This window comes from Andrographis paniculata, unplaced genomic scaffold, assembly GCF_009805555.1.
Source record: "Andrographis paniculata isolate CXL003 unplaced genomic scaffold, ASM980555v1 Contig12END, whole genome shotgun sequence".
In the NCBI taxonomy this organism is placed as follows: Eukaryota; Viridiplantae; Streptophyta; class Magnoliopsida; order Lamiales; family Acanthaceae; genus Andrographis; species Andrographis paniculata.
In genome coordinates this window covers 2,060,440-2,071,027 of record NW_026137402.1, presented here as the reverse complement: position 1 = coordinate 2,071,027, position 10,588 = coordinate 2,060,440, and the positions used below count along the sequence as shown (strand labels likewise).

The window sequence follows — 10,588 nt, the reverse complement described above, 5'->3', positions numbered from 1 at the left end:
GAAATTTTGTTGATATATCGATGTTCAAAGAAAAATCTTAAATATTTATCTCTTTCGATTTCCGATACACTCAAAATTTTATCGATATACTTGAGGTTTAATCGATTAGATCTAGTTTCTTGATATGCTTGAGGTTTTTTATTTTATTTATTCATTTTTTTGATACACTAGATGTTAAACAAAAAAACTCAAACCAATGGGATTGCGAAAATAAAGCAAATATTTTATTGAATGTTATTATCATTTTTATCAACTCGATATTTGTAAATAACATTCCATTTTTACAGTATTCTTGATTCAAGTTTGAAGGCCGGAGAAAGACACAACAAATTACTATCATTTGCTTAGATTTCAAATTCTACAAAATGGTAAGTTTTTTATTTATTTTTATTTAAAATTTCTTAAAATAATATTGATTTCAATGGGTTTAGGCCGCATTTGTAATAACTATCATTGATTCAGACTCATTGTGCTTATCCTTAAACTAAAAAATCTTATTATTATTATTATTATTCAAAAAAGGTCATATAATAACATCATATACAATTAGATTCTTCTACTTTAGAGTAACCTTATATGATACATATTTTTTAATTTTACATTTATTTTTGTCAAATGAGATGTTCTTTTTCTTTGAAAGAACCTAATATTTCTTAGAAGTCATGGGTGCCACGTAGGAGACATAGAATTTATCTAGAGAATAAAAGCCCCACGTACAAAATATTAATTTCAAGAATTGGTTACGTATATTGGTTGTAGAAAAGAATAAAAAAGAGAGGGAGCATTTCATGTACTTTTAATAATTTTGTTGTTTATTTGGTGTGAATAAAAAAATATTAAGTTTGTTGATATTTTATGGCCCAACCCATTACCCAAGCCTAACCCGCAACCCAAAACCCCCGACACAATCTATTTGATAGTTTCTTGTTGTTTAACATATTAGAATAAAAATACAACAAAGTTAATAATTATTTTTTTTAACTAATGTTACAACAAAATTACTTGTGTCTTATATGAAGATTAAAGTTTTACCAGTATACGTCAAACCATGAACTTTACTCCACATTTAAAACTTTATTATTACTCCACATATATGTGTATATATATATATTGGGATTGGAGAGTACATTTTTTTCGAAAGAATTTTTTATGTGCATGAACATGTTGTTAACTTTCAGCACGAGCATATTGAATGGGGTCTAGAGGAAAGATTGAGATGTTCATTTAATATTTTCATGTTTCTTGAGTATTATTAATTTCTTGTTACCTTATACTAATAATGAAGAATTCGATTATATTCAACCATATTTACCTCATTATATAGGATAATCGGCAATCAGTGAGTTACGAAGAAGAGGGAAGAGCATCATCACCAAAAGATACTCAAAATGAACAACAACTGGTTGTATATACTCTTGGTGGTCAAGATGGACCATCTACTTATAATGACACAGATAAGCAACTGAGGAGAGGAAGAACCCAAGCACATTCTTTAAGTAGAGGTAGGTGTTCACATTTTAAAAATATAAGTTTCGTTACTACATTATTACATTTTGTGTTGAGTTTGGGTTTAGGATTAAACAATATCATGTTATAAGTTTATGTTAAAATACTTCAAATATAATTTAAAGCTATTGTATTGTTGTAATTGGTTTTTAATATGTAAATTTTGAATTTATATTTGCAATCTTTTAGTATTTATATTTAAATTTGATAAATATTTCTTTTAAAAAAAAAATTAAAATCTTAAGTCGGTCGGGTGTAATTTCAAATCTCGGAGAATTTATTATTTTAATGGGGGATTCGAGATATCCTTCGGGTTTTGCGGAATCTATTTTGGGTCCGATCAAGTATAGTCAAATTCAATAAAAAACTTGGATTTCAATTTACATCCTATCCATTCATGTAGTATTATGAAAAAAGAATACATTTCATTTTTATGTAGGATATTATTTCAAGAAACAATGCAATATTTGTCTGTTAGTAATATATTGTGAAAATTTATAAATTTATTTTAGTTATTTATTTTTTACCAGACTTAAGTTCACGTTGACAAAGATTGAATATTTTTTGCTATCATAGGATAATCATACTTTTATATGAAATTGATAACTTATTTCGTCTATCCTATGTATGTTTTGTATAAATTAAAGTTAGAATATTCCTCTACAAAAAAACATTCTATTTGCCTTTGGTCAAAATTTGAGTTGGACGTTAAATTTATGTGTTTTTCAATTTATGAAATTAATGCACATTTGTTTGTGTTGATTTTTTTTTTTTTTTTTCAATCATCCCTTATGAAAACTACCATTATTTATACAAAAATAAAATAAAAGGCCAACATAGTTCATTTTAGAAAGATTTGTTGTAATTATTCATTTATTTATTTCAGATAGAATATCCAATACAACTATTCTTAAAAAAATAATTAATTTTTATCTCACTAATTTTTTAATTTTGCACAGATGCTAATCAAAGTATGCATTAAGATTGTTTAAATTGAGTTCAAATTAGCTAAAAAAAATGATACATTTGAACTAACAGATAACATACTGAGCCCCGAATCAACAATGGGAATGCATGATGGAGCTATCGTGGGTAGAGACGAGACAATTGATTCTCCCTCTTGGGTCGAGGGGAATGACCAAAGGGAATTGGCAGTCCTACGCTGAGGATTGGTAGCGTTCCTGCATCCAAGATTACACCGGAGATGGTGGAGATTCCTCCAGGGGACATCAGGAGGATTCTTGCAGCGGATATGAGGTTCGAGAGAAAAGTCTCTCTTGTACAGATGAGCTTGGGGCTGCTAGACAGGGATGAAGTGACCCATAACTACCCAACACCACCGATGGTCGATTGGGTTGAGCCTGTGAGAGATGTGCCGCTGCTGGAGGCGGCACCTGTAGTGACCGAAGAAACTCGAAATAATATTGCTGCAATGACCGAGCATTTACTCGGAGGTGATTTTTTAATTATAGCTGTTCTTGTTTTCTTATCACTAACAACTTCAAGGGAGAGAAAAGTAACGTTGTAATTTCTGCAATGTCAATGTGGTTGCAGATTCTGATCATGATGTTGACACGAATGGATGTGATGACCAACCCGAGATGGACGATAATCTTCCCATGGCATCTGGATTTGACGAAAAGGTGCCAACAATTCTATTAATTCCCATTTTTTATTGAATGCCTCCCGTGAACAACATCTTCACTAAATATGTATTTCAAATCTTTAATTCAATACTGAAACTGAACATCCAGGTTGATGAAGAGCTTATAGCAGCTCAAAATGAAAGATGTGCCGACGGAATCATAACCTGTCCTATATGGGCAGCCGAGGATTAATTTGTACATCTTGTGGTCATGTGGAGCTTGATGCATATCAAGTTTTGAGCTCGAGGGTATGTATATCGATTTTGAAGCTATACTTCTTCCATTTTAAGAAGTACAAACATCGTCTTATCTGCAATTTCCTTTTGCTTTTGTAGGTGGACAATATTTATTTCGATAGCTCTGAAGAGGAAGATGAAGAAGGTAATGGCCGACCTAAGAAAATTCTAACATTTGAAAGTTATCAGTGGTTGACATTGTCATATTTGTGTCTCTTTGCTCAGGGACACAAAATGAAAATGAAAGGAAAGTGGCGGCGAAGAAAGGCAGCATGCGCAAGATGCAGCCTTCTGAGGAAGAATTCGAAGAGATTTTGGAGCATTTAAGGAATCAAGCTCATACTCACGCTCAGGCTCGAATTTTTGGTGATGAGTGTTCAGTCCCTGAACTAGTCTACGACTCCAGCCAGGATAATTCTGACAGCGCCAGCTCCTCCAATATGATGGCTCCCCTTGATGAAATTGCCGACATTAATGTTGCTGGCATTGGCATTGGCATTGGCATTGGAGGCCAGGTTCGATCTACAAGGAGGATCAATACGCACCTGTCCTCAATTTATGTTTTGGATGGGCTGTCTGGCGACGAAGAGTTCAATCTGAGGAAGAGGCGAAAAGTGAAAAATGAGAAAAGAAGAGTGGACACTGCAGAGGCCGTGGAGGAGGATGCCTCAGGGCAGCGCAAAATCGCAACTCCAAAACGGAAGGGGAAGGCTGCAGTGAACTCTCCTCAGAGGAGGCTGTCGGAGATGTGTACAGACGACGAACACAGATTGGAGCCGGCGGCGGGTGGAGTCTCAGTCTCAGTCTCCAAAGCTAAGCGTTCCAAAGCTCCACAGACTAGCAGAAACAGCGGTGGTGCGGATGACATGCCATATTGGCTTCAGGAGATGACCAAGTTCATGACTGGGGCCAAGGCGAAGAAGACGAAGCCAAAACGATTTGACATCTCCAAGTTCTTACAAGAATCCTTTCTTAGACCACCGTCTCGGACAATGCATACCGGCGAAGGGAGTGGGGCTGCAAATGGAGCTGTTGACTACCCTGATCTTCCGAAGAAGTTCAGGTTTGAAGACGATGTCGTGCCACCGACACCGACAGAAGAGGAGCAGAGAGAAGCTGAGGTGGCGATGGAGGTGGACGACCTTATTGATGAGTTGAACTTCAACTGCGCTGCGGAACAAGTGGGAACGATTACCAGCTGTGAGGTAGTTTCAACACTTGTGTAGACTAATTTCTATATTCAAACAATATTTAGACAATAACCGGTTCCACATTGAGAACTGATTCAGCACTAACAATGATGCATTCATGGCCTGCTGCAGGTCGTTCATCTGGACGAGGAGGAAGACACTCAGGAGCGCAGGTGTGCTCGAGGGCTTCATGTGCTGACATTAGAAGACAACCAAGGACTATATTGTACCTACTGTCAGCATGTGGCGATTCATCCGAGGGACGTAATTCCTCCGTGGGTAAGTATATATTGATTGCTTCCTTAAACAAGTAAAATTGTTCCTTGTAATTAATTTATCTTTTCTCCAAAATCTGTTATCTGAAAGTGAAAGTAGTAGGTCAGCGCATGATTTGTTTATATGACATGACGTCTTCCTTTTGCAGGCGATCAAGGGTCACCGTGCCCCCGGAAAGAAGAAGAAGAAGCAGGACAAAGGGGAGGGTCTCGATCTCAGCGCCGTTAGTCTCGCAGTTGCGGATGCAGCTGATGTAAGCAGCTGGAGTAGCGGCTCAGTTTGGAGCATCACGGCTGGTGTGCGAGAAACTATGTACCAACACCAGCAAGAAGGATTTGAGTTCCTCTGGAAGAACTTGGCAGGTAGCACTGACATTGCCGAGTTGAAGAACTCAAATATACCTGGAGTGGGCGGATGCATCATTTCTCATGCACCAGGGACTGGAAAGACACGTCTGACGATTGTATTCCTCGAGGCGTATCTAAAGATGTTTCCAAACTGCCTTCCCATCATCATTGTCCCAGCCAACATACTTGGTACCTGGGAAGCAGAGTTGAGAAGGTGGAACGCCGGGTTTAATTTCCACAACCTCAACAATCCGGCATTCATCGGCGACGAGAGGGCGGCTGCTGACCATCTCTTTCCAGGAGTGAGGATCACATGTCGGGATTTGGAGGCAATCCGGATGGTTAAAATATATACTTGGAAGAGAGGGGGAGGTCTTTTGGGGATTAGCTACAATCTCTTCGAGAAGCTAACGGGGCACAAGGAGGTGGAAGCAAATGCAGGCGAGGAGGAGGGGCAGAGAACAGTTGCTGAACACAACTTGGGAGTTCTGAGGTCGACACTTCGTGAGCTGCCTGGGCTCGCGATTCTTGATGAAGGCCATACTCCTCGTAACAGCAGGAGTAAGCTTTGGGCTTCACTGGTTCAGCTCAAGACAGAAAAGCGTGTCATCTTGTCCGGGACGCCATTCCAAAACAGTTTCCAAGAGCTGTTCAACACCCTCAAGATCGTAAGGCCGACAGTGGCAGAATCGTTTATGCAGGATCGCACATTTGCTGAAATTCTGCAGTCAGATAAGAGAAGACAAAGCTCTCGCCCTGCTTTGCTTCCCCAAGCCATTGATCGTGCAGTGGAGAGGCTTAAAGTCTCCATGTCGCAGTTTGTGCACGTGTACAAGGGAACTGTCCTGCAAGAGAATCTCCCCGGATTAAGAGATTGTGTCATCCTCCTCAAACTGACTGGGTTGCAAAAGATACTGATCGACAAGTTGGAGGGGGAACGGTCAAGCAGAGCAATTAATAATGAATTTGGATATTCCTTGGTATCTACTCATCCTTACCTCGTCCAAAAGTGCAAGTCGCAAGTGCCAACGGATGAAATTGATATGAAAGCTGTCGAGGCATCGAAGCTCAGTCCTGGCCAAGGAGTCAAAACAAAATTCATCCTCGAGTTTGTCCGCCTGTGTATGCATCTGGATGAAAAAGTGCTCATATCAGCCAGTATATTCCGCCCTTGGAGCTGATCAAAGAATATCTGACCGTGAAGTTCGATTTGCATCTTGGGAAGGAAATTCTGAAGCTGGACGGGAAGCTAGACAAGAAGCAACGGCAGAAAGTGATCAATGCATTCAATGATCCAGACAATGATTCGAAGATCATGCTGGCGTCAATAAGGTGCTGCTCTGAGGGCATAAGCCTAGTCGGGGCTTCCAGGGTCATTCTGCTTGATGTCGTCTGGAACCCTTCAGTCGAGCAGCAGGCAATCTGTCGGGCTTATAGGATTGGGCAAAAGAAGTTTGTCCACAGCTATCATCTTATGACTGCTGGCACGGCTGAGGCGGACAAATATTGCCGGCAGGCTGAGAAAGAGCGGATATCAGAATTGGTGTTCTGCTCTTCTTCGAACGAGAAGGCCGTATCGAAGCAGCCCATGGCGGGGATTGAGGACAGGATTCTTGAGGAGATGGTCCAGCACGCCATGACAAAAGATATGTTTGAAAAGATCATCCACCAGCCCAAGAATGCCGACTTGATCCAGTCCTTAGGCGTCAGAGCTTGACTGGAGAGTCTTCGATTCCCGGGAGTATAAAGGTACGTACGCTTGTCTTGATCACTGAAAGTGTTTGGGAAGAAACAGATTCATGAGTTGATTGATTCAGTTTTGTTTGTGAAGTTGTCAACTGTTTGGTTGATGATTTTGTGATCTATCGACTTTTTGTTTGAGGTTTAATTTCTGGCAGAAACAAAATATGATGGAAATATTGCGGTTCGCATAGGTTTTTGATGAATTTTGGAATGCTTTCTTTGACCATTTGTATAGATTTATATGATGCAATTCAGATTTTTTTTTCCCTCATTTTCTGACCAATTGCTATTCAGATACTGCTCTTGGTTCGCACTAACATTGGTATAACCTTCTATGTTTTTTCAGGTTGATCGCATTGCCCGTGTTGCATTTGAAATGCGTAAGAGGTAATATTTATTATTATGAATTCCCTATCTTCGATCAAGTTTGTATCATTTAATCTTCAAGAAGTATCTTAAGATCCATATAACTTTTTTGCACTTCACAATAAAAAAATCCGTATCCCTTCCCCCCGTATTAAAAATAATGCGCGAGGCATATTGTTGTGTAGGGCCCTGGAATGTTCGAACTCCTGACATTGCCGGCCAGGTTTGTTTGATGTTCTCATACATGTATTTTAGAACTTAAACTAATGATTTTTTGGCACAACAATGCACATACTACGTACATACTTACATTGAGGACAAAGCGAATCCACTGCTGCCATGCTTTTGGGTGAGGAGAGAGCCGCGCAAGGAACTGAGGTAGCCGTCTTGGATGTTCTAGATAGATGGAGGATATCGAACTGGCGACATATTCTCGGCCAGAATGGTAAAACAACACAATCCTTTGATTGATCAATCATCAGTTGCTCGCTCGAGCTTATTATTTTCTGTCCTAGATTTTAATGCGTACAAATCATTCGCTTTGATTTATATTATTTGGTGCTGATTGCACAGAAATTAGCCGAGGGGAAGCAAATGGGCGAACTAGTCCATAGAAAGCAAAGCTACTGATGCTGTGTGAAATCGATTATGCCAATACTACATGATCTTGTGCATGCTGAGGGATGGGAACTATTAAGTTAACTTCAGGATTTACTCTATGTTTTATGTTTTTGAGGCACAAATTTTTTCTTATGCAATTTTTACAATCTTTTGATGAATTTTGGAATACCCTTTCCGACCAATTGTATAGATTTATATGATTGAATTCAGATTTTTTCCCTCATATTCTGACCAATTGCTATTCAGATATTGCTCTTGGTTTGCACTAACATTGATATAAACTTCTATGTATTTTCAGGTTGATCACATTGCTCGTGTTGCATTTGAAATGGCCAGAAAACAGCATAAAAATTTGATACGGATTTATTTTTGGACTTCTTCCAAAAAGCCTTATACTAGTGAAGTTCATGTGGACTTATAAGGTATAGATTTTTCTTCAAATCTTCTAATTTAGGACTTGCATTTGCACCATAACATTAGCTTCATGATATGAATAAATGAACTATTAACAGTTTGGCCCATTATCATGCAGTTCGATGCGATTCTCACAAACAATATATTCGGGAATATCTGTTCTGATCAAGCATCAAAGATTTCGGGAAGCATTGGGATGCTGCCACCGACAGAACCTGGGTGAAACGGTATGTGGTATGTTAGTCCTCCCAAAGAAATCCGTATCCCTTCCTCTCTTATTAAATATTAATGGTCGAGGCATTGTTGTGTAGGGGCCTGGAGTATTCGAACCGATACATGGTTCTGCTCCTGACATTGGCGGTCAGGTTTGTTTGATGCTGTCGTACATTTATTTTAGAAGTTAAACTAATGAATTTTTGGCACAACAATGCATATACTACATACATACTTACATTCAGGACAAAGCGAATCCACTTGCAGCGGTGCGTAGTGCTGCCGTGCTTTTGAAGTACGGGTTGGGTGAGGAAAGAGCCATGCAAAGAACTGAGGTAGCGGTCTTGGATGTCCTAGAGAGAGGATCTCGCACTGGCAACATATTCTCGACTGGAATGGTAAAAACAACACAATCATTTGATCTATCAGTCATCAGTTGCTCGCTCTCTTATTATTGTCCTAGATTTTCATGAGTAAAAATCATTAGATTTGATTTATATTTGTTGTTAGTTATTTTCTCGATTAGATTGGTTGATGTTTGAACTTCGGATGGACTACAGAAGAAGATTGAGCCTTTGCGATATGGGCCTAAATATTATGAAGGCCTACATGGTTGCTAATCCAGATATCATTTTGCGTTGCTGATGGTGGTCCCTGTGATGGCGCGTTTAACATTTGGAGAATTTCTATTGGAAGATAATCTAATTAATTATACAAGATTTGTAGTGGAACATGACATATGGCTATTGGGGAAAACATTCGGGGTGTTTTGTCTGGAAAAATGGTGAGAGAAAATTGAACATTGAGAGAGTGAGGACGGGGGATAGGTTGAGAGCTGGGACTGATCAAGAAATGGTGAGATAGATTTTTTTAGTGTATAGATCGATTGTATCCACATATCCTTGTGTTTCAATGATTTTGATAGTGAATCTTGCCTGGGTTGGAACCCTCCAGATGTACATCGTCGATGACCGAACTGGATTAACAATTTTTTTGTGCTTTATATTCTTGTCATCACCACTATGTGCATTCCTAGTTCGATCGTCCAGCAAACAATATTTTCGAAGTTTTCTGCTGTGGGGTGTTAAATATTAGATGCCCGATCCTTAAAGCGGAAGCATACTTGATGAAGCCATATACAAATCTTGGGTGATTAGAGGTTTTGTCTTCCAAGATCAGAGAGCCGGCTTCTATTCTGTCCTTGACGGGTGAGGAGCAGAAACTGCAGGGAGAATCAGATCTCTTTTAAGGCGTTCTGATCCTGGGGACCTAACCCTAGCCTATTTATAATAGGGCGAACATAATTGCAATTACAATTATGCCCTTAATTAATATTATTAATTTGTCACGTCACCAAAATAATAATATTATACGGGTAGCTGCACTTTCATTCCATAACAATCAAACCTATCAGTCAATAATTAATTATATTAATTAGACCACTTAAATAATAAGACTGAATAAAATAATGACTTTAACAACATATTCGATACACATATTTGATCTCAAATCCAACAATCTCCCACTGAATCTAGTATGTGTCTGAATGAACATATTGTTCCTTATGAGCTCAATTTTTCAGTCATTATAAAACAAGGCTTGCAACAATCTGGTCCATCAATCACAGCAAAATAGGACTAAAGAAGCATTCGCCGTATCAACAGCTAAACTCACAGTAATCACAAATATCAGTGTAATCAAATGACATAGATCAATCATGGAACGTGCAGAGAGAAAATTACATAAGTGTGATCTAAATATGTCAATTTTCTACTGGTCCAAACTGAATGAGATCGTAAATTACTTAATCATAATGTCCAAAACATCATAACCGAAATAATGATCAAAAGAGTATAAAACAAATATCAAGTGAACGACAAAAGAATGTAAATGCATACTCCCACTACAGTGAAGCTTCCTCAAATTGTAACACACCCATATGAGCAGTATGCTCATGGAAAACCTTAGGCGTTACACCTTTAGTTAGGGGGTCTGCTAACATAGATTTCGTCCCTAAGTGCTCGATCGAG

General features: G+C 38.6%; 1 pseudogene; it reads left to right on the top strand.

Annotated features, from left to right (window-relative positions):
• The first annotated feature begins 3,325 nt into the window (after positions 1-3,325).
• On the top strand, positions 3,326-9,526 carry LOC127252725 (SNF2 domain-containing protein CLASSY 3-like; annotated as a pseudogene).
• Positions 9,527-10,588: the final 1,062 nt, after the last annotated feature.